The 23,945-nt window shown below is 35.1% G+C and overlaps 1 long non-coding RNA gene across 1 annotated transcript in view; it reads left to right on the top strand.

The window, feature by feature from the left end:
- The first annotated feature begins 406 nt into the window (after positions 1–406).
- The window catches only part of LOC129534551 (uncharacterized), a 964,006-nt gene continuing 940,467 nt past the window's right edge, over positions 407–23,945 (top strand). Inside the window, exon 1 of the long non-coding RNA XR_010134327.1 lies at positions 407–466. This is a non-coding gene — a long non-coding RNA (uncharacterized lncRNA). The remainder of the gene's footprint in view (positions 467–23,945) is intronic.

Genomic DNA, 23,945 nt, shown 5'->3' on the forward strand with positions numbered 1-23,945 from the left:
TAAAATCTCACTATGTATTTAATTCAAAAAGTGTGATTCTTGAGGCTGTATACTTTTCTATGTGTGCACTCCCTAAGAAAACTAGCTGAAACTTTTAATGATTTATCAAATCACTTGATAATTTTATATATTGCCAATTTACCTCCTCTTCCTAACAGCAATGTTCCTCTTAACACAAAATATACTGCATTTAGAAAACTGAAACATATTTATCATTTGTCTTGCCATCAAGGTTTTTAGAAAATATCTGCGCCGTAGTTCTGTCTCTGACAGCTGTGTGGTTAATTTTTCGATCCCTGGTATGTAGCTGTCTCTTTCGGTGCTGCTGCGTTTGCAGCCATGCTGTCAACATCCACCAGAGAGCAGAGCAGCTCCAACCCCCACATCTTTCATGCTAGAAATAGATGGAGACAGTAACACAGTCAGATCCTTGGCCAAACAACGCGGATTGCAGTTCATTTCAAAGGTCAGCACATATTTAAGCTTGCTTCATTACTGCCACCTTTATGCCTGAGATTTTCATTTAAAAAAAAATCAGTTTACCCAGGTTCCTTTAGAGACAGAAAAATGAAAGTGCTGAGTCCTATTTTCATTTGGAGATATCAAGCTTTTTATCAAATTATAGAGGTGGCGTTTCAGAATATTTCATATCTGATCAAGAGGGAAATCCAAAAATAATTTTCTCTTTATTCAGGAGTCTTTCAGGCAGGAAAACTGTTTTATTTTTTACTTAATATTGTGCTCAAGTCAATCATTTTAAATTCATAGAGAAAGCAGACATTTAAAAACAATTTATAATAAAAATATTTTGGAGTTTAATATTTTTATTTATATTTTCTAATGAAAATACCACAATTTGTACTCTTTCGACATGTTTTAACTTATCAACTAGTAAAATAAATATACACACTTTCCTTTTTTATATTAAGGATGGTGAACAAGTGAATAATTATAAAACACTTTCTAGTTAAAAAGAAATAGTTTGCCTTTTAAGAAAAAAGCAAGGATGGTTTATTTTGTTTTAAATCAAATCTGTCCTTTTCCTATTTACCATAAGGATCTAGTATACGTAGGAAGAATATGATACAGTATACATTAGGAATATTAATATGGCCTGTGTATATTAAGGATTCTCAATGGTTTATGTCACAGATATCTTTAAAACTAATACTTTATTTTTAATTAAAATAATTAATTTTGAGACGAAGCTTTACGTCTTCTTTGCAAAAATAGAGTTCTAGGAAATGAAAGAAAATCATTCTGAGATAGTATGTGCAAGCCACAGAGAAAATACATTTTCAAAATAGTGTTTTAATAAAGGTTTTTCATACCAAAATGTGAAAAAAATTGTATAAGTGGTTTCGTTAATCATTGGAAATTAAACTGCCTATAATTTTTTTAATGACTAACAACATAAGTAGTAAAGAATTTTTCAAACTTGATGTCATGATCATTTTAGATCATGGAAATTTATATTTTTCTTGTAACACATTGTGGGAACATAATTATGGAAATACCTTAGAAAGAGTTTAAAAGGAATGCCTTGAGGCTAAAGGCTTCCTAAAAGAAATACTCACATACTAAGGTTATATAGCTGAATATATATATAATATATATATATGTATATATTTTAGTGATAATTTTAACTAGGTTATTTTAATTTTGGCATTCATGTATTTCTGAAATGAATATTTAAAATACACTATAACTGAAAGAGGAAAAAACATATCTATATTTAAAGTATAATAATTTTAGATTTATAAATATATTTTATAAAAGTTTTTTGAATACTTCATTAATACTTTATCTATAACTTACTTTAAAATAATTAAGAAATGTATATGGCTGAAAGTCCAGTCATCAGTTGTATTTAGACTTGGACTACTTCACTCAATTCTATAGGCTGGTTGGAATTTGAAAACAAATTCTCATTTGTTTTCAGGAATAATGATCTATAAAAAGTATGTGAATGAGATCCAGAAAATATGATAATAGGACATTAGGATAAAAGTAAGAAATGTGAAAGGTAAGAAAACTGGGAAAAAATAGGACCTCAAGTCCCTTGGACCATCCAAGTGCATCTTTTAACCTGAAAGATAACATGAACCTATTTTCTCGTCCCTCAGATTCTAAAGTACGTGGTGCTGATTTTACTTGTTATAAATTCTAGTGTGACTTAGATATAGGTTCATTTACTTCTTTCTTAGATGCAATTTAAAACAACAACTCAGCATTATGAAATAAAACCAGGTAACAAACTTGCATAATTGCTCCCTGAATCTAAAGTAAAAGTTGAAAAAATTAAAACCAGCAATAAAAGAAAACCAAACTTCTATTAGAAAATTATATTCCTATTTTAAAGGAAGTAAAAAGATATTTATTGCCAATTATTTGCCCAACAGCCCATTATCTCATTTAACCTTCATTATCACACTGGAAGCTGGGTGGTGCTAGGCCCATTTTACAGAGAAGAGACTTAAAATTTTAAGAATTTAGTGATTACCTCTATTACCTAGCCAAGGCTTGGTCCCAGATCGTCTGACTTCACGTCCTATTTTTCTCTTTTGCTAAGTTAAAATTCTGGACAAATACAAAAATTCTTCCCTTAAAGGTTAACTATCTTAGAGATTCATGGATTTGAATTACTGGCAGAAAGAAAAATTAGGAAGAGCAAAGATTAGCTGTGAGGTGAATGATAATATATGCGTGATTTCTATTTTTCAGTTTGCGATTTAATTCTGTAGTCAATTATCTGTATTAAAACAAACTAACTAAAGTGCTCAAAACTTAGACTGATTTGTTATTTATCAGGTATTTATCCTAACACTTTAATTACTACTCATAACAGAATAATTAAACCTATTTGGCCTATATTCCTGGTAAAATGGGAGTTTTATATATGAAAAAATAGCACACATTATTTTTGGATAATTAAAGGTAGTCCATTGTATGTGATATTAATGGCTGATATCTTTAAATACGTCATGACAATTTTAAGGGTGGAAATATAATTTAGCTTGACTTTTGGCTTTTTTTTTTTTTTTTTAACATGGGTTAAAAAAGTTTAGTGTACTCAAAGACTACAGAATTGCCCTATTGTTATTTATTCAACTCAAGTACCAGGGGCTAAGAAAGTCAGGAAAGCCACTTTCTTTTTTTTTTTTTTTTTTCCATTCTTCATCACGGCCTCTACTTCCCTGGCTCCCCAGATGTAGCATGGCCTTGTTTTGAAATGATACATTTAACAGCAATATTTTAAAAAGCCTTTTTCATTTGTACAAATGAGAAATCAGGTTCAAATGATTACAGGTAGGAGTGATCTTTAGCCTTTTCTTAGAATTTAAGTTAGGTTTACACGTAGAGGTAGGTGATCTTTGGCCTCACTTTAGAATTTGAGTTACAGGTTTTGGAAAGCCTGGTAGCCCTTTACATAAGCTCTACATATCCTGCAATAGAGCAACCAAAGGATACTTTGACTGCTGTAGTAGACAGTTTCTTTTCTTTTGCTTATTAATACAAAGGTGCTTAGCGGCACAGTAGGAAAATTTAAATTCACTCTCCAAAAGGCCATTTATGTGGAATGTGTTAAAATTACTTTTTCCAAAATAATTTGCTAACCTAGTATTCTTCTATATTCAGAAGTTTAAAAATAAATCTCTTAAGCCTCAAGCAGAATAATTATTTAATACAAAAATAAAGAGAAATGATTTTTTTTCTTACAATATGGTTATTGTCTTTCACTGAGTTCTAAGGATGTTAACATTAAAGTTCCTATGATGAAAACACTTTAAACTCTATGATAGAAACTTGGAACCTTCTGTGGAAGGCTCTTAAGAAATCTGATACAACCAAAATATTTTTCAAAACTTGTGTTTGTTGTTGTTGTTGTTGTTGTTGTTGTAAGTTGTGCTTAATTAAAGGGATTGTACTTTACAATGCAAATATTAGAAGGCAGATTTGAAAGTGCTAGTATATTTTTAAAGAAATTCATGTACGTTTTCTGAGTTGATTCTATCTGAACTTTTAAATAGACACAGAAGCAGAATCTCTTATCACTATTAGGTCATGGAATAATAGCACTATGCAAAGGTTCAGATGAAAAGATAGTGGTAACATCAAAATTTTCTCATTTTCTTAAAATTTAAGATAAAAATGAAGGGTCACTGTGTAGAGATTTCATGAGTTTGACTCATTAATTCACGAAGAAAGGAAAAGGAGAAGAATATATTTTTAAAGAAAAACATTAGAATGTGTTGGCTGTATTTCAGATGATGATTTGTTTTTAGTGATTTAGACCTCTATTATATTTCTGTAGAATTAGTATTGATCATTTCAACTTTTTTAGGAGCCTTATTTTGCTCTAATTCAAAGGCAGCACATTCTATCTTAAAATCATGAATACTGCAGAGTTCTTCATAACTTTATGGATCCAGTCTTTTAGTATTCATTTGGATATTGCATTGTTGTTAGCTAGGTATCCCTATGTTGCTTGTTTGTATATTTAGAATATGGCTGATATACTTTATTTTCTTAATATATCCCAATGTATTTTAATATAGGAGCTTGCATGTGGAGTTCCGAATTTATTTTATGATAGCACTCTCAAATTTTATAGTACATTATTAATTTGCTAGGCTAAAAATCTAAGCCAGTCTCTGAGGCTTGAAAGAAATTCTAAAAAACAAAATGCTGTTAGTTGGAAGCATGATTTCAGTAGGAATATCTTCTGAATTGTTTGTGGTTCATATAAATATATTTTGAGGGAAGTTCTTGTACCAAAGTTCAAGGTCCTGATATTTACATAGTTTCTTTACATAGTGCACCAAGTTGATTTGTGAGGAAATGAAGAGAATTTAAATTAAAAATTTAAACCATGAATGTAAAATTGCTGGATATTTGCACATAGTACAGGGTTGAAGGGAGTTTTTTTTTAAGTTATCCATATGGCAGCAGAACTTTTAATAAACAATAGTTCTAACACAGATTCTTTATGGAAACAGAAAATAGGATTTATGAGGTGACATTTTGAGTATGTTAAGTAAAATGAAATAAGATTAGCTTTATTTTCCTATTTCCCCCCAGCCTTGTGAAGGTTTAGTGGCTGAATTACCACTTATAATTTGTTTTTTCATTCCTCGCATGCATTTCATTAACCTATTCCTGGCTCTGCAGCCAGCCTGCAGAGAAAAATCAGCAGAAGGATTTCTGAACAGATTGGCTACAACACGCTATAGGACATATTTCAGAATCCAAGGACAATTTGATAACTTTTACTGTGCTTTACATTAATAATGTGAAAAGTTTCATTTTGTTTAAATGGTATCTTAGAGAATTAATGTTATTTAATAATATTTAAGTAGAAGTTATGAGATATTACCAAACACTCAAAATTTAACTCATAGTTCATTGAAATTATTCTGACTGCTTCAGAGTCAGGATTAAATAGATAGTATTGAAGTTCAGTTCAGGGATTTTACCACTTACTCGATGAACTACTGGAATAGTAGTAAAAGTTTTTTGTAATACAGTTGATTTTTCTTTGAAATAGTTATAAGACTCATGTAATAAAGATTGGAAGATATTTCAAACAGATGTAATTGTACAATTTTCTGAATATAACAGAATTTTGCCTTTCATTCTTTTTAAAAATAACTCTCAGTTATGTATGTTAGCGCAATAATGCAATTGCACATAAATAAATGAAATTGGTGTTGAAATGCAAAAAATTATTTTTCATATGAAAGTTATGTTTTAAATTATATTTTGATTTGACTTTAATTTTGTACATTTGCATTCCCCAACAGAGAATGATGGCTCAGAATGCCCCAGGTGAGAGGATGAGATGAGTTTGTGATTTAAAAATGCTGTGACTCTAAAAAGAAAATTTTTAAAGTTAAAAGGTACTTCAGTTCAACCTTTTGTCCTATAATTCCCTCATCCTGTCTGAAAACTCAGCATTCTCTGATACTGTTTTATAACTTATTATTTGTTTGGGCCAGTGATAGTACACTCATTACCTCCCTGCAAAAGGCAGCCTCTGTTTTGGGATATTTTAAGAATCAAATTGTTTCTTTCTTTTCTTCTTGCTTGTTTTGAGCTCAGATTTGCCCTATAATACCTTTTATTTGCAGTTTTTGTTCTGTGATAGAAAGCTACCAGAATGTCACTCATTCTCTACGTAAAAGACTATCAAATTCAGCTATTGCTACATTTCTCTGCTCTATTTTATAGCAAAAGTCCTGGAAAGAGTTCAATTCAGCAAATGTTTATGGAGTGTCTAATGTTATTGTAGGTTCTTAGGATATAAACAAACAAACAAACAAAATAAAGATCCCTGCCTTGAGGAAGCTTCTATTCTAGTTGGAATAACAAAATAAAAGACAATAAGTTTACTAAATGATTTTAGAACACCATTGGCTCTAATTGCTTTTCTTCGCATTCTTTCATGCACCTCCCAATAGGCTGTTGTCCCTGCTATTCTTCTGAACTACTCTTCACTTGAGAACTAGAATTTCATTATTTCTTCTTTATTCTCAGTCTTCATTAGTTTTTATCTTTTCAGCAACATTTGAAACAACAGAACAGACCCACCCTCCTTTTTGAAATATTGTCTTTATTTTCAGGACACCACTGGCTCTTACCTTTTTCCTTGACTCACTGCCACCCTTTCTATTCTCCTTTGCCAGCTTCTCCTCCTTTTCCAGGCCTTTAAATGCCCCAGGGCTCTGTCCCTACTCCCTCATCCTTCTCCTCTTTTTTTTCTCTGCCTATACTTACTTATTAGGTGATTTCATAGTTTCATGGCTTCAATGACATCTTTATGCTGGTATCTTTCAAATATTCTATAATTCAAAGAAACTAAGACACTGATTCTGAAACTGACTTCTGATGCACCGTTATTTTGTATACTACTAAGGAGAAAAAAAAGGTTGCCATTTCTCTATTAAGATATTATTGATTGTGAGACATGTCCCTATTTCAAAGATGTTAAAATAGTGAAAAAGAGTGTGTCATAGAATAAATGAAATGTGGCATATATCCTGACCTCTCCTCTCAGATTCAGACTGGTATATCCAACGGCATATACAACATCTCCACTGAGTTGTTGAATGGGTGTCTCAGGTGGCATTCCTTAAAGTGAATTCTCAATTCCCACTCATTCCCAAATTTGCTCTTCCTCTAGTGGTCTCCACATCAATAAATGGAATCTCCATTCATCCGGTTGCTTTGCTCAAAACCCCAAAGGTAATGTCTGATCTGAGTTTTCAACTTTGGCACAAATTTTATAATAAGCAAGTTCTCTACTCTCAAATAAATCCCCAAATTTGATCACTTTTTACTACCTCTGCTACCACTCTTGTCTAAGACACTTTGTTTCCTGCCTATAATACTGAACCAGCCTCCTAACTGGCCTCTGGTGTCCATCTCTTGCTCCTAAGCAGTTGTATTTCACATATAGCCAGAGTGAGTGTTTAAAAAACAAACATCAAATTGCCCTACACCAACTCAAAACCTTACAGAGGCTTCTCTTTATATTCGAAATATATTCCATCCCTTTCCTTGGTTTTCAGGGCTCCACATGACCATGCTCCTGCCTCACTCTGTGACTTTACTCCCCATTGCTCTTTTCTGGGTGCCGTATTTTCCAGACACTTTGTTATTCTTGCTATTCCTCCACAGCACCATGGTAGTTTCCTCCCTGCTCCCAGATCATTAGAGTGTCACATAATTTGAAGCCCTGCTACATGATGATCCTGCTGTCTTCATCCTCCTACCCACAACCCAAGGTAACTAATTATGCCTTTGCCTTTATTTATGGTTTTAGCACATATATAGACACCTCTAAAGTATATATAACTTTTAGTTTTGTTCTGTATAAATGGAATTATACTGTATGTGTTATCATGTGAATTGCTCTTTCACTTAACATTATGATATGTACAGCTGTACTTTGCTCATTTGCCCTGCTGTGTAGTATTTCATCGCGTGGATATACCAAATTCATTATTCATACATTTAACTGTCAACAGATTTTTTGCATGTATGTGGATATATTAACAGTGCTGCTGTAACGGTCATGTGCATGTTTCAAGATGAAATTGTTAAAACGTTTCACTGGAAGTGGATTTGGCATCAAAAGGAATATGTATCTTCAGTTCCACTAAATAATGCAAATAATTTTCCAGAGTAGTTATGCCCTTCAGCAGCATATAAAATTATCTGCAAATCCCCGACCTCAAGAAATCCTGATATTGTCAGATTACTTTTTCTTCTCAGTCAAATGGGTATAAATAATATTTCATTATTTAAATTTATATTTTCTCAATAATTTTATATACTTATTGGCCATTAATGTTTCTTTTTGTTACATTCCTATAAGTGCCTTTGCCAGTTTTTTTAAAATGAGATTTTTTAAGCTGATTTTAAATGTGTTCAACTAGGATTACCTACCCTCCTATATGAGTATTTTGTTGGTTAAATATTCTGTAAGTATTTTCCATTTGTCGTTGCTTAGTATTTTACTCTCCTTATAGTATTTTTTTGATGAATAATAGTTCTTGATTTCCCAACTTTTTCTTTTATTAATTGTACTTTTTGGATGTTATATAAGAAAACTTCCCTACTCTGAAATCTTGTAGATATTCTCCTATATTTTCTTCTAAGTGTTATAGAGTATTGTCTTATACATTCAACTACTGAATGCATCTGGAATTAACTTTTCTGTTTGGTATAGCTAACAGTTAAATTCCATTTTTTTTCCATATAGAAAACCAGCTATTTCCATGCCATGTATTAAAGTGATCACCCTTTTAAATAAACTAAGAAGTCAACTCTGTCTTAAATCACAATTCACTATGTATTGATACTCTTTCTGGGTTCCTTATTCTGATGATAAATTTGTATATCTCTTTGCCAATACCACCCGTCTTAATTGCTACAGGTTTAAGTAATTCTATGTAACTGGTAAAACAAGTTCCCTGACCGTGTTCTTCTTCTGCAATATTTAGGCTGTTATTGGCCTTTTGATATTCTGCATACATTTTTGGAATACAATTTTCAAATTTAGTGAAAAAATCTGTTTATATTCTGATTGAAATTTTGGTAAATCTGTAGATCAATATGGAGAAGCTTTACCATAACTAGCCCCAGCTAAGTCCCTAGGCACTGCATCTCAAATAAGCTTCCCTGGTAGATGACATTTCACATGAGCTGTCACAATTCATTGCTGTGGGAATTAAGTGTGCTTTGTGTGACTCTGCTAGGCGAGAACTCTTGGAAGCTTGTGCTTGCTTTTCTCTTGACTTTGCCCATGTGCTTCTTCCCCTTGCTGATTTCCCTTTACTGATTTCCTTTTGCTTCGTATCCTTTCACTATAATAAATCTTAGCCATGAGCATGGCTATATACTGAGTCCTGTGAGTCCTTCTAGTAAATCCTGGTTACTTCCTACACACCCAGAGTATTTTTCCATTATATTTTCAGCTTTCCCATGATTTTATATTTCAGTGTATCTCTTGATAAAGCCTTCTTACTGTCTCCCTTTGTGGCAAAGATTTATTTAGCTAATCTTTTCAGGGTGTTATTTTCTAGGGTCCTGGTTTTATTATTTTTCTTGGATCTCTGCTCTGACATTTCACCAAGCAAGAGGCCTAGACTGAGTCTTCTTTTTCTATGAATGTTCCCTGAAACAAAGGTCCAGGCCACCAAGGATTGGCAAATGCTGTAAAAATGTAGCAGTCAGCATCTGCATATTAGCCTAACCCTCTCTGGCTTCATGCTCCCTCTCTCTCTCTTCTTTTTTTCTCCTGTAAACATTTTATGCAGATACCATTACTATTCAGAGGCTTTCACTCTCAATTTAGTCCCTCATCAAATGCAGTGCCAATGCAGTTCTTTGCATCCTCTACTAAAGGCGGTATCTTTGATAGTCCAAACAGTCCTGGGCCCTGGAGCTGACACAGCTTGCCTTGGAAGAGATTTGGATGCAGATGTGTTTTATCCGCAGCCTGTAGCCATCTCTTCAACAAAAAGTATTTGTTCTAAACAGTTAAATTTTTTTTTCAGGACACATATTATGGACATGCAGTGTTATCTAATTGCTAATTTATATTTGTTTATTTTGAATACAAAATAATAAATCTTTCCATAATTCCTATTAAAACATTAAAAAAACCCATTATTTCTAAATAGAGGGGCTTTTCAGAAGTTACATTCTCTTTTCTTATGTACTGATTCATTCTTTTTCTGGGAGTAATAGACAATAATAGCTCTTTGTATTTCCTATATTTTATCATGAAAAGTAAAACAGTAATCACATAATGATTTTATGACTTTTTACCTTCTCTAAGTGACTCCTTAATACCCTAATATTTATCCCAAAGATATTTAGGGGAGTCCTTGAGATCCTTAGTTGCCATATTCGTATGGGTCCTAGATATAGAACTTGGTATTGATTGTAGCCCATAGTTCTGTTTTTGAGCTAAGCAAAACATGGATCTAAGTAAGACATGAACCCTAGCTCTAGGTCTTAGAAAAAAGCAATTATGAAATAATTTGAGGCTGCAGTATAAAGAGAGGCCATTTATATAATTTTGGGTACATGACTAGTTAGGATTTTAGGATAATGAAGGAAGACAGAGGTTTAGTCAGTTTAGGACATAGACTTTTCTTTGGCTTGGATTTTGTAGAAAAAATCTCATTCAATTGGGATTTCCAAAAAGTCATTGGATTATAGCAATTAAATTTTCAGTCACCTAATATGATTTTGGGTCATACAGTTGAGCATATCTCTGCAAGATTCTTTGATGGGAAGATTTTTATGGAGGAAAAGGGAAGGTAGGTCAACTGGTCTATTGACTTTAGCACAGACTATTAACACTTGTTGAGTATCTTTCATATATCAGATGTTATCCCTGACTGTCTATATTTGTTATTTTATTTTATACTTCTAAAATCTCAGTGAAATTAAGCATTTAAAAAACCCCTCTCTAAGCCAGACATATTGGCTCCAGCCTGTAATCCCAGCACTTTGGGAAGCTGAAGCAGGGGGACTGGTTGAGCCCAGAAGTTCAAGACCAGCTTGGGCAATAAAGTGAGACCTCCATCTCTACAAAAAAATTTAACCTGGAATGGTGGGATGGGCCTGTAGTCCCAGCTACATGAGAAGCTGAGGCTGAGAGATCCCGTGAATTCAGGAGGTCAAGGCTGCAGTGAGCCATGATTGTACCACAGCACTCCAGCCTGGGTGACAGAGTAAGACCCTGTCTCAAGAAAAATTAAAAATGCCTCTCACAGATGAACAAATAAGACTCAGTTTAAGTAATTTACTTGAGGTCATGCAACTTTTGGCTCTAAAGCTTTGGCATGCTTATTATATATGCTGTCTTAGTCTATTTTCTGTTGCTGTAACAGAATACCACAGACTGGGTGATTTATAAAGAAAAAGAGTTTGTTCAGCTTATGGTGCTGGAGGCTGAACCATGAGTATGGTAGATAAGTTGAAAAGTCCAAGAGTATGACACTGACATTTGGTGAGGGTCATTCCATGGTGGAAGGGCAGAAGGCAGGAACTCATGCATGAGACAGAGAAGAAAAGGGGGCCAAACTCCTGTGGTAACTAAACTACTCTTACAATAATGGCATTAATCCATTCATGAGAATGGAGCCCTCATGGCCCAATTGCCTTCCAAAGGCCTCACCTCTTAACACTGCCATAATGGCAACCAAGTTTCCAACACATGAACTTTTGGGGGTCACATTGAAACCATAGCACATGCAAACCTTGTGTTCCATAGATCATATACAGAATTAGCTCTGGTAGAAATGTGTATCACATAAGTCATTAAGGCAGAAGCTTGAACAGAAGGGGAACTGGACTAGTTTAATGTTATTCTCCATATTTGTTTGAAATGCTTTAAGTTCCTCCATTTCAATTTAGCATAGACTTAGGGACTGGGACAAAGCTGACCCCACTAATGAGGATCAGGTAGATTCTGTAAGATCTAGAGGCTGGCGGAGCTGACAGCATCAAAGTACATATAAATATGGAGAGGAATTCAGAACAAATGGCTTATCAAAGTAAGAAAGAATTAATAGGGAAGGGGTTTTGTGGCAGAAAGGATTTGGATGATCTCTAATTCAGCAAATGTTTAACAGATGATTCTTTTGTATATGGCACTTTGCTTGGAGACAAGTAAAGCCAAGATGTATATGGCACCCTCTCTGCTCTCGAAGAATTTCTATTAAATAAATTACCTTAATATTTGGTGGAATGGAATAAATACTAAATAGAAGAACAAGTGCATGTTATGGAATCATGGAGCAATTACATGACTGGTGCATTAATGGAAGCCTTAACAAAAAAAGTGATAGGTAAACAGGTTATTGAAGGGTAAGTAAAACTTTAAAAAATGGTAGATCAGTTGACAAATTTCATGAGACAGCAACACGAAGAAACAGCACAGAGCAGGGAGTTGTCCAAGGAGGTAAATGAGATAAACAAGTCAATTTTACTTAGGAAATGACATAGATAGAATAAGGTAGACACAATTGTTTTTGCCCAATGAATACTCATTTTTCCCTTGTTTTTTTTTTTTAATTTTAGTTTTTTTTTTTTTTTGAGTTGTACTTTTACTCTTGTCGTCCAGGCTGGAGTACAATGGTGCAATCTTGGCTCACTGCAACCTCCACCTCCTCAGTTCAAGCGATTCTCCCACCTCAGCCTCCCAAGTAACTGGAATTACAGGCATACGCCACCATGCCTGGCTAATTTTGTATTTTTAGTAGAGACGGGGTTTCACCACATTGGCCAGGCTGGTCTCGAACTCCCGACCTCAAGTGACATGCCCGTCTCGGCCTCCCAAAGTGCTGGGATTACAGGTGTGAGCCACTGCGCCTGGCCCTCAGTTTACCTTCTTATGATAACAACATGTTTATCTTACCCTGGGGAATCATCACTCTTTTATCTCTTATCCTGATTATTTGAATATGATGGCTGTCTACCCTACATTTTCCCAAATCAGGAGTGAGCATGTGATCTAGGCTTGTACAATTAGCAAATTAGACTCAATCTTGAAGTTTTGATTGAAAAAGAGCCTTCTTCTGAGGTGGTTAGGCTGTGATGATGTGTTCCCGGAGCAGCCAGGGAGCAATATGACGGGAGATCCTCCCTTAGAATAACCAGAGAGAAAATCAGAGCCAAGGGTCAGAGACAGTGTCATGATCTTGCCCCAAATTTTTGATTATGTGAGCCAATACCCCTCCTGTCCTTTTTTTTACTTGTGTTTATTTAAATTGAAGGTATAAATTGTTTCTAATGAAAGGGTCCTGACTAATATACAGGGCTTGGAGGCCCCACGTTGGAAACTGAGCAGAAAGCAGAGTAGAACAAGCTGTTGAAGTAACAGAAGCGGTTGGGCCATGTTGAGACTGGTGAGAAATGAGACAGGAGAAGTGTGATAATACAAATTGGCACAGAGCTGAGCAGGGGATTGATATATTAACAACTAGGAGACAGTCCAGTGTTTTTTAGGCAGTAGACTGATACAGTGAAGAATTTTAATCTTTCTTTCTTGTAATTTTTTTGTATTCCACTTTCTACCCTCTCTGCTCTGGCATTGGTTATATTTATAGCAATGTTGATTTTGTTTCTTATGGCTATCTTTTGTGGAACTTAACACTGAAATTGATCAAGACTCCAAATCTCAGATATTGTGCCTCTTTGAAAAGAGATGAGAGTTTTCTAGAGATGATACACAGGGAGCACAGACTCACTAGATACCTCTCAGTTGGATTTCATTTTTTCCTATTCCAAATCCATGTACCACTGAATTAGTATTCCTTTTATGGCAATAAACCCAGTATGATGTAGGCTATTGTTGTATGGCACTTGTCTTCAAACTACCCAAGCCCGCTCCCTTTATGCCAGATTGTAGCCTTCTTGGTGGGCAGGAATTAAACATTGTGCATATTTTAGAAGAAATTTTTCACAGTGCCAGTCCGTTCTCTTGTATACAATAGGTAGTCCAAAGCTTATGGGGAAAATTTTCCTTTAAATAAAACTATTACATGTTTATTAAAGCAAGTATTAGTATCTAGGCTTAGAGACTAGTTACTTGAAAATTTATTACTCTTTGAATGATTAAAGGAAGAAATAAGTTGTGGAAGAGACTGTTTTGACATTTGGAATGTGCATGTGCATTTATCCCAAAAATAGGAAGTACTATTGTTTCCACAGGTCATAGGACGTTTCCTAGGAGTATAATTCTCAATCCTTAAGTCTCCTGTTCTCCTTTTCTCAATAATTTTCTATTCAATAAAATTATTACATATGTGTAGATATTCCCTTCTACAGGAGGTGGAGTTCAGTTCTGTCCCCTACTCCCCTTGCCCTCCACTCTTTCCCCTTGAGTGTAAGCTAGACGTAGTGAATCATTTCCTAAGCATAGAGTGAGCAAAAGGAAAACAGTACTTTACAGTGGAGAATACTGGAAAACATTATCTTAACCAAGTGATGAAAGTTACCATTAATCATGTTGTCATGTGGAGAACATGTACTCTTGATGTGACATGACAAAAGGGCACTTAACCTCTGTTGATTCCTTTTCAAAAGCCCATAACCTCAATCTAACCATGAGAAAAATAACAGAAAAGGCCCAAACAGGGGACATTTACAGGATATTTGGCCAGTACTGCTTAAGACTGTCAAGGTCATGAAAAACAAGGAAAGACTGAGAAACTGTCACAGGTTGGAGAGACTTGACAACTAAATGCAATGTGGTACTCTGGATTGGATCCTGAAACAGAAAGAAGACATTAACGGGAAAAAATGGTGAAAGCCAAACAAAGTCTGGCATTTGGTTAGTAGTAATGTACTAACATTAGTTTCTCCATTTTGACCCAAATGTATTATACAATACTAACGTAAGATATTAACTAATGTAAGATGGGGGAAACTGGGTCAAGGAACAGAAACTCTTAAGTACTAATTTTGCAACCTGTAAATCTAAAATTATTCCAAAACAAAAAGTTTATTTAAATAATTGTTATGAAGTATTTCAGTAATGTAGAACATTAAGAAGGATATAATTAACAACATGTATTAATCACCCAAACTTAAGAGAGAAAAATTACAGATATACACTTTTCCTTGTGCTTTCACAATCCTGATACACTTTTCTTGAGAGGTAACCAGTATTCTAAATTGTGTTCATCATTTCTGTTTGTCTTTGTTTTATTCTACATATATGTGAATCTGTAAACTTTCTATATTATTGTGTTATATATATTTAAACTTGAATTAATGGAACAATACTCTGTCAATATTTTTTCAGCTTGCTTTGTTCACCTAGTAATATGTTCTTGAATTTCATCTGTAAGGTTGATCAGTCCTGCTCCAGTCATTCATTCCATACCTATTTATTATACCTGGTAGAATACTAGGTACTTAGGATTCAACAGTGAATCAAATATTTCTGGAAGGCACTGTGCTCAAAGATGTATATATAAAAAGTGTTATTGATAAGCTTATAGTCTAGTTAGGGAGCTTTCACACAGTAAGAGGCTGTAATATGGATATTTATTTCTAACTTCATTGTTATCTATGAATACTCTCTGTTAGATATTTTATTTTGATGGCCTGCAGACATGTTTTGTTTAGTCAACTCAATGTCTTTTAAAATTTTGTGTTATCAAGAGCAGTTAAAAATTAAGTGATTTCTTATAATGATTTGGTTTCCAGCTTCTCTTGAAAAATCTGGCCCTAATGGGCTGATTCCAACATGGTTACCACTGGGAGGAGCAGAGGAGCTGTGGCTCTGAGTTACTCACAGCTCGCTTTGCCCTTTGCACAACTGCCTTACTTGCTGGACACCCCGGGAAGTTTCAGACACTTGAGCTGTACAGTTAGGCATATGCATGCTCCTTGTTTTCCCATACAATCTCTTAAATGTTGTCATTGATATTGTTGACAAATGTGGGAGAGTAAAAAGATGTGTATATCCACATACAGCTTGAGATTTTCAACACTGTATATGCTATGGCAAATTTTTCTTTTTTTCTGAAAAGAATTATATCATTTTTATGAACACACAAACCAGTTTTTCTACAAGTGGGCACAGTTTTCCAAATTAGATGCTTTTATTGTAGTTTATTCCACTGTTTCTTGAGGGCCCAATACATTCAGGACATGGTTCTAACTGCTGAAGTGATTCAAAGAAATATATTGTAGGGTAGTAAAACACATTCATAAATGACTTCGTAATTCAACATATTTGTTGAGCACTTGCTGTAGGCTAGGAACTTACTATATGCAAAGGGAATGACATAGGTGAATAAGATGATTCTTGACTTCAAGTACTTTATTATTATCTGGAGCAGTGGTCCTCAGAGTTGCATGTGCTGACATGGAGATTCCTGAGCCCACCTGCGCACCTTCTAATTTAGTGATTGAGGTAAATACGAGGCATCTTCAGTTTTAAGAAGTATCTCAGGCAAAGGCAGATTTATTGTGATGGTAACTGGGCTTAAGTGGCAGGGCCCTTCACTTGCACTAACTGCGTGAATTCTGGAAGTCACTGAGAATTCTAGAGTGTTTTATGAGGAAAGAGAGGAGAACCAGGTTTCCACTAGGAACCATTTCTAAGCAAGCACTGTAAATTTTCTAATGTGACCTTAATTTCCAAGTCTCCAGTACAGTCGGCCCTCTATATCTGTGCATTCCACATCTGTGGATTCAAATATGGATTGAATTATATTTGGATTGAAATATTTGGATTGAAAATATTTGGAATGTACCATGGATTGAAAATATTTGGAAAAAAGCATTTCACAAAATTCCAAAAATCAAATCTTGAATTTGCTGTCTGTGGAGTACTATGTTGAATCCATGAGGATGAAGTGATATGTAGACATCGTAATAAGTATGACAAGTAATCTAGAGACGATTTAAAGGACGATATGTTTAGGTTGTGTGTAAATACGATACCATTTTATATAAAAGACTTAAGCATCTGGGGATTTTGGTATCCACAGGGTGTCTTGGAACCAATCTCCCACAAATACTGAGGGGACAACTATAATTTGTTGTGATTTATTTTCTCATGCTAAATAGTCACATTTGTATCTAACTTTAATTCAAATATTCTTTTCTTTTCCCTAAAATGACTTCACCAAATTATGTAAGCTTCAGGCTGATAGCCCTGGTGATTTTGGTGCGTGTTGTTCCTGGACCAACCTTTGACAAATGCTATCCAGGGTTATGGAATGAGATGGGAGATAGAATATCAGTTACATGTAATGCCAGCAAGATGTCAGATGGGCTGTTGTTAGAGAGTCAGAAATAGTATTAGAGGTGAACATTGGAAGTAAAATTTAATTTTGATTGGGAATTTTAGACTTTGTGCCTAACCACTATGTGACCACTGGACACCAGCCTGCCATGCAGTGGTAGTTTGGATAATTTTACTTATTTGCTAAATATGGTACCTCTGGAAGGATGTGTTAGAGGACTGCCTGATTGTGGGTATATATTTTTAAAAAGGTTGGATGTCATTGAATTGATGAGAATGTACCTTTGTGGACAGTCCAACCTCAGGTCCTCTGCTTCTGTTCTCCCTACCATCTGTAGCTTTTCAAAGTTGAGTCCACTGCTTTCCACACACCTCCCACCTCTCCCACCACCTGCAAGCTTAAACCCTCCCCCTTTTAGAGGTAGTCCTCACTGAGGCATAAAGTGCTTGAACAGCCTCAGCTCTATCATATAATTGGGCTTTCAGTTACATCCATATCCCAGAGTTGGTGGCACACCTAGGACTGCTAGATTCTACACCTTGTGATTTCTCGAAATTTTTCCAAAAACAGAGCTGGGGGCCAGGAGGGGTATTTGTGTATAGTTTACCTCCATTTCTCTCATTTCTCCTAATCCTCAGAAAAAAACCCTGAGTTGTAGCCTAACACACCCTATAATTTGTCTTAATCCAAATTTAACTTCCCAGAGTCACAATTCCTACTGAATGTTAGGCTGTAATTATTGAGGAACAAAGTTTGCACAGAATCAGGGGCTGCAGATGGTATGAAATGATTTCCTAATAGTACAGGATATTATGGTCATGCCCTCTCCTCTCTTTATTTGCTGGTAATAGCCTGATCCAGAGCAACTTTGGAAAGCAATGGATCTCGTTAGGAATCTTGCTGAAAACAGAGCCCAAGAGATAATCCGCCATTCTCTTGATAAATAGGTACCATAGTTTCTGGTTATCTTTTATGATATTCCAATTAGCAGAGGGTTGGGGTAAGAATGAACAAATGATTGAATTGTGGGTCCTGATAAGTGTATATTATCTAGCATGACTGAGTGCCTTTTGTATGCCAGGAACTTTAACGAATGCTTTATGTACATTATCTTAATCTTTTATATACATATATATATATAAATATATATATATATAAGCAAACTCATTGTATATATAGATGACAAAACTGAGACTTGAGGAGCATCTGTAGCTTCTCAAAAGCCATATAGCAATAAAAAGAGCTGAAATATGAACTCAGATTTTAGGGACTCAACTTCATTGTATTATAGACCAATCATTATTTGTCTTCCCATGTTTAAGGCATACTCTTCATTGGTCTATATGGTTTGTATCTACGTACAGTTTCTTTCATACTCCCAAAGCAATGTATTGATAAAGAATTAGAGTCAATCAGGACACTATGCAACCTGGGATAAAGGGTTCCTTAGCAGTGGTGCCCTTGGGAACGCAGAAGATTAGGTGAGGTTATTTGAGACAAACCAGGATAAAGGCAACAGGATTTTATCACGGATGTTCCTCAAATCTGTAGAAGTGTTCCTATTGGCTAGGAAGAAGCAATATTAGTAGGAGTCCTAATTAGGTGTTCGCAACCATTATTTCTACTAACTGTTAACTCTGAGCTATTAAGACCCCATTTGGGCACATCCTAATTTAGGGTGTAAAAGAAAATAACGGTGGGCTGGGTGAGGTGGCTCATGTGTGTGATACCAGCACTTTGGGAGACTGAGGCAGAGGATTGCTTGAGGCCAGGGGTTTGAGGCTATGGTAAGCTATGATGGTGCCACTGCACTTCAGCCTGGGTGACAGGGTGAGATCCCGTCTCTCTAATAAATAAATAAATAAATAAACAAAAAATAACAGGGCTGTCAGTGATATCATTTCCTAGGGTTAACATAAAGCATCTGTCACTCTTTGCCATTTTTGCATTTGGTTAAAGGAATACTATCACATCACGTGACACCCACTAAAGGGTCCCAGAACAATCATTTTGTGAAGGGTTGGGGCTACTGCAATATAATTGCCCAAAGAACTATACACTTTGTTTCTTTATTGACTCTTAATGTGCTGTTGCAGACAGTGAAGATAGCGGCATAGTGGCTCCAGGGGAAAGTTATAGAGTAATTTCTGGTGGAACGGAGATGTCATCAAAGACAGAAGAGACCTTTAGAAACAGTGCCACTGGCTGTACTTTCAAAGCCATGTAATCTGGGAGTAGAGATCTCACAGGGTGGCAGTGCCAGTGCTATGCAACACTTAGGTCTGTGGACCCAGCTCATGCTTCTTTCTCAGTGTCTGTTTCATCATTTTAAAGACTTCTGATGTACCATGATTAGCTATCGGTCTTTTTCTCACCTCATCCCTTGAAAGAACATATTTTATTTTTCTTAGTACAACATAGCATAATTCCACTAAACAGTAGTCATCTGTAAGCCTGCCAAGCCAGATAATGTTTGGCTCTCTTTTCTAGCTCATTCCCCTGGAGAAAAAATATAGTGAAATCCCAGAAAAGGTTACAGAGGTATTCTGTTGTTTAACAGTATTGCTGCCTTTTAAGAAACAAAATGAAAACTATCCAAAGCCAAATATCCTTTGATAATATGGATGCATATCATCCCTTTCTAGACTGATGGATAACTATGTTCAATTTCTTTTTTCCATTTAAAATTTGAAAAGACAATATTTACCTGTCAAAATTTTGAAATTCCTTGATTGGAAAGAAAGGATTCATAGGAGATGTGGGGGATGGGGATTGTGACTTCCTCTTCTCAGGGTCCCACACAGTGCCTGGCATGTAGTAGGCTCAAGAGAGGTGAATCATACTGCCTGGATCATCCCTAGTGTGTTTCATGGTCACTTTCGCATGTCCATCGACACTTCCTCTTTCTACTGAATGAGATTTACATTGAGGCATATGCACATTTATATTTACCCTTCTTTCAGGGACAGTGCAGCTCCAAGTGCCCTCTGCACGTGTGATTAAATATTAATTAGGCTTCTAATATAAGCAAGTGAGTTCACAGGCCTGAGTGTCATATGAATAATTTATGAGGTACCCGAAGGCTCAGCCTGGAAAGCTGATTGGCCACCTTGGATTTGTATAATTACGAAGTTTCATTATTAACAGTGGAAGCGGTGCAGAGATTTGCCTAGCTTGAGGGACTTTGAAAGCATAAGCTGTCTCATTAGGGAAAAAGGGAATAAGGCAAAATATGCAAACTTGTTAGCAGAAAAGAAGGGGGGTGGATGAGATTTAAACTTAGCTTCCAAACATGACTATAGTATGTATGCTTTTAAAAATATGTAGTAAAATTGGTATTCTGATTGATAAGCATGTTTGCTTTAAATTTTTAGTATACTGAGAAATGCTTCAAAGGTTTATTTTTAAATTGAAGGCCAAAATCTTTAATATTTTACTGAAAAAGCCACAGGTAGCCTAATGGGCCCTGTGGAGTGAGAGGTTTGGAGGTAAAAGAATGAAGACAGTCCAGGGCTCTTGCTAGAATGTGTGTTGTGCATGCAATTAAATCTCAAGGTCAAACAATTTACAGACAATTACTTTTCTAACATCTCCAGAAATGCCTGCTTACACGTCTTTAATTTTAAATGATACTGATATTCCAATTCTCCCCAAAGGTTAATGCTGACTAAATCCAGCTGTGACCTGACACGATGCGACAGCACAGTGCCTAATTATCCTCTGGATAGTCATTTACTTGAAACCATTAAAGGAATAGGCTGAGAGGAAGATTTAGGACCCTGAAAAAATGTTAGCCTGACTTCTTTCTTCTTGAAGATGGGATGGGCTGAAAAATAAAAATAAAATCCTGCTAAATGTTAGCCATTTGCTTTGATGGCAGAAAATTGTTCATCCCACTCTGTTTTTTTACAGGTTAAATTGCTAACTAGTTCATTTTATCCATTGCCTACGGCTGGCGCTAAATGTCAGTGACAAATTTTGTACTTGTCTTGAAGAATGAATTAAGTTATGCACAAAAGCTATAGTGCTCTTTTAAGATGAGTGAATTGCAGAGGGAAAAAAGTTGCTCTTTTGAGAAAGGATTATTTTGATTAAAGGCCTTTTCTATAGTAGCGGAAGACAGGTAGTGGTTTAAGATAATTCCGACAGTTACCTCCCACAGAGGCTGCAGTCCTTTGCTAGAAATTTCCCTAAGAGCAATTGTGTCAGATTATATACTATGATTATTATCATAAGACCATTAGTGACAGTGAAATAAATTACTAAAAAAAATTTAAAAACCCTAGTTTTTATTAACAAGAGTAAAAATCATTGTTTTCTGTTGTAGGGGTTAGCATTCCATCACTTTGTTACATAAACCTTTCACAGTGAGTTGCAATGGAAATTAAAGAGAGACATAATATGCTTGCCAAAATGTTGCAAAAATGAAACCTTAGGTCCTTAGGTAACTTGTAATAGAAAAATTTGGCAACAGCTGCTAGAGACCTTCATCTCTCTTGTTTTTAGTTTCTTGGCAGTTGAGTCTTGACTCATCACCTCGTAATAAAAACTATCTAGCAACAGTTATTGACATCCCATTGTAAGCTAGTTTACTATCACTAGCTTATATAAAATGAGATTTGCATCAGTTCTATTTCTGGTTTTCATTTTGGAATATTTTTGCTTATTTGATATACAAAGTTTAATAGGAGTAATTTTTTCATAGTACTGAATTATTCCAGCTAAATTTTAGCACTCTTGATAAACAAAATGAGTAGACTAAAAATGCAATTTTAAAAAATTATAGTGCTAATACGAACATACCGAAGTATTGAGTACCTGAAGGGAGATTTCACCTCTGATTCAAATAGATGGGTTTTGTTTGAGTGGGGACAGGATTTTCTTTGATGAACTCCAAGAATGTGACTGACTACAAATAGTTTATAATTTCTATTCTGTTAGTCCAAGATGTTTACTTGAAGGAGCAAAAATATGCTGGTGGTTTCTAGGTGAAGTGATAATACAAGGTTATTTAGTTAGAATTTTCCTTGCATCATAAGAGACAAGTATAACCAAGCTTTGTTAATTGATACCATTTCATACTGTGAAATTATTATAGGGAATTTGATTTTAAAGAAAACTATAGTGATTAGTTTTAAAACCCTAGTTAAATAATTACTTACTTGGGATCGGCTCTTTTAAATTAAATTAATGAAATGAGTTGTCAAATCAGCTCTCACTAAAGTGATAGATAAATATAGGTATTTGAACTTCTGTCAAGACCTAGTATTCAGTCTTGGCAAGAAATGGCTTTTGTGATTGAATGGTTTCCTCTTTTACTCCTCGGTCCCCCACCCCTTTTCTAACTACTGCGATCCTGTTCTATAATTATGAGTAGTGTGAATGGCCTCTCAGTTGGAGTTGCCATTATCTTCATCCTTCCCAGCAAGAGTTTCAGTCTGATGATGTAGAACAAGATTTTGAGGAAACAGCCTAGGCTTCAGTATCAGGGAAAAGTGGTCTCCCAGAATGTTGTTTAGGATGTTTTTTTCTTGGTGTGCATATATGTGTGTCTGTAGTGCAGTGTGCTGTGATGTAGTGTGGTATGCAGAGGGAAGTGCCAGCTGCATTTAAATAGAATTTTATCTACAAAATGGTTTCTTATGTATTCCTGCGTTTGGGCTCACACCATCTCTTTGGATAATTCTGCAGTGGCCAGATGCTCTAACTATCACCGGGGGGTGTATGTCCACATTTTTCATGACTGATGTGTCAGGAAATTGGACAATAGATGATGGAGATCATGTGGCTGGTTAATTTACCTCATTGGATTAGAGTTCACTAACTTCATGAATTTGGTGCTGATTTTACCTGATTTTCTTCTCTTCCTTTTGTATTTTATGGTTTATATAACTAGCACATTAAACTTATAGGCTTAAAGAAAACATAATTTAGTTTTCAGTAAATAACTATGTTTAGTGATGCGTGTTTTTCTAGGTAGGTTTTGTCTTCAAATTGTTCCCACTGTGACTTGTTGGCATTAATAAGTCTACTGGAAGAGTCAGAGGGATGAACAGGGAACACTGTTTTCCCCAGTGAAAATAATCTCTGGTATCTCCATATTTGTGGCTGAGAATGTAGACCTACTACTAGAAAGTGTTCAATATTGCAAGAGGTGTGTAGTGAAGCCTAGAATATATTTTGGCATTTTGCTTCCCCATGCAGCTTCTTGTATAATCAATCCCACTGTGTTTACAGGTGAAATCTTACTATGTTTGTTTAAAAAAGAAAATAGTGGAATTGGTTGGAATGTGTAAACTTGAAGAGTAAAGTCCTCTGCAATAACGTACACTGAGAGCCAAAGTATTTTAATTTGTGTGTAAATTGGACATATACTAGCAACATATCTTTTTGTGCTTTAGCTGTGAATTGTGTCCACTTATCTATTGTCATCAGTCAACATTTCTAGAAAGAGTGCTTTTTAAACTTGCAGTTAATATTCAACACAGGTGATAACAAATATCCATTCAAAAAATAATTTTACCATTTCAATTTATTTGTTAGGGACTGTAAATCATAAGTTGACTTCCAATATGATTTAGTTCACATAATCATTTCTATTAAAACATAAAGTTTATCCGTGTAGATTAACATTATTGAGCATTTTTGTTTCCATTT

Source organism: Gorilla gorilla, chromosome 5, assembly GCF_029281585.2.
Source record: "Gorilla gorilla gorilla isolate KB3781 chromosome 5, NHGRI_mGorGor1-v2.1_pri, whole genome shotgun sequence".
In the NCBI taxonomy this organism is placed as follows: domain Eukaryota; kingdom Metazoa; phylum Chordata; class Mammalia; order Primates; family Hominidae; genus Gorilla; species Gorilla gorilla.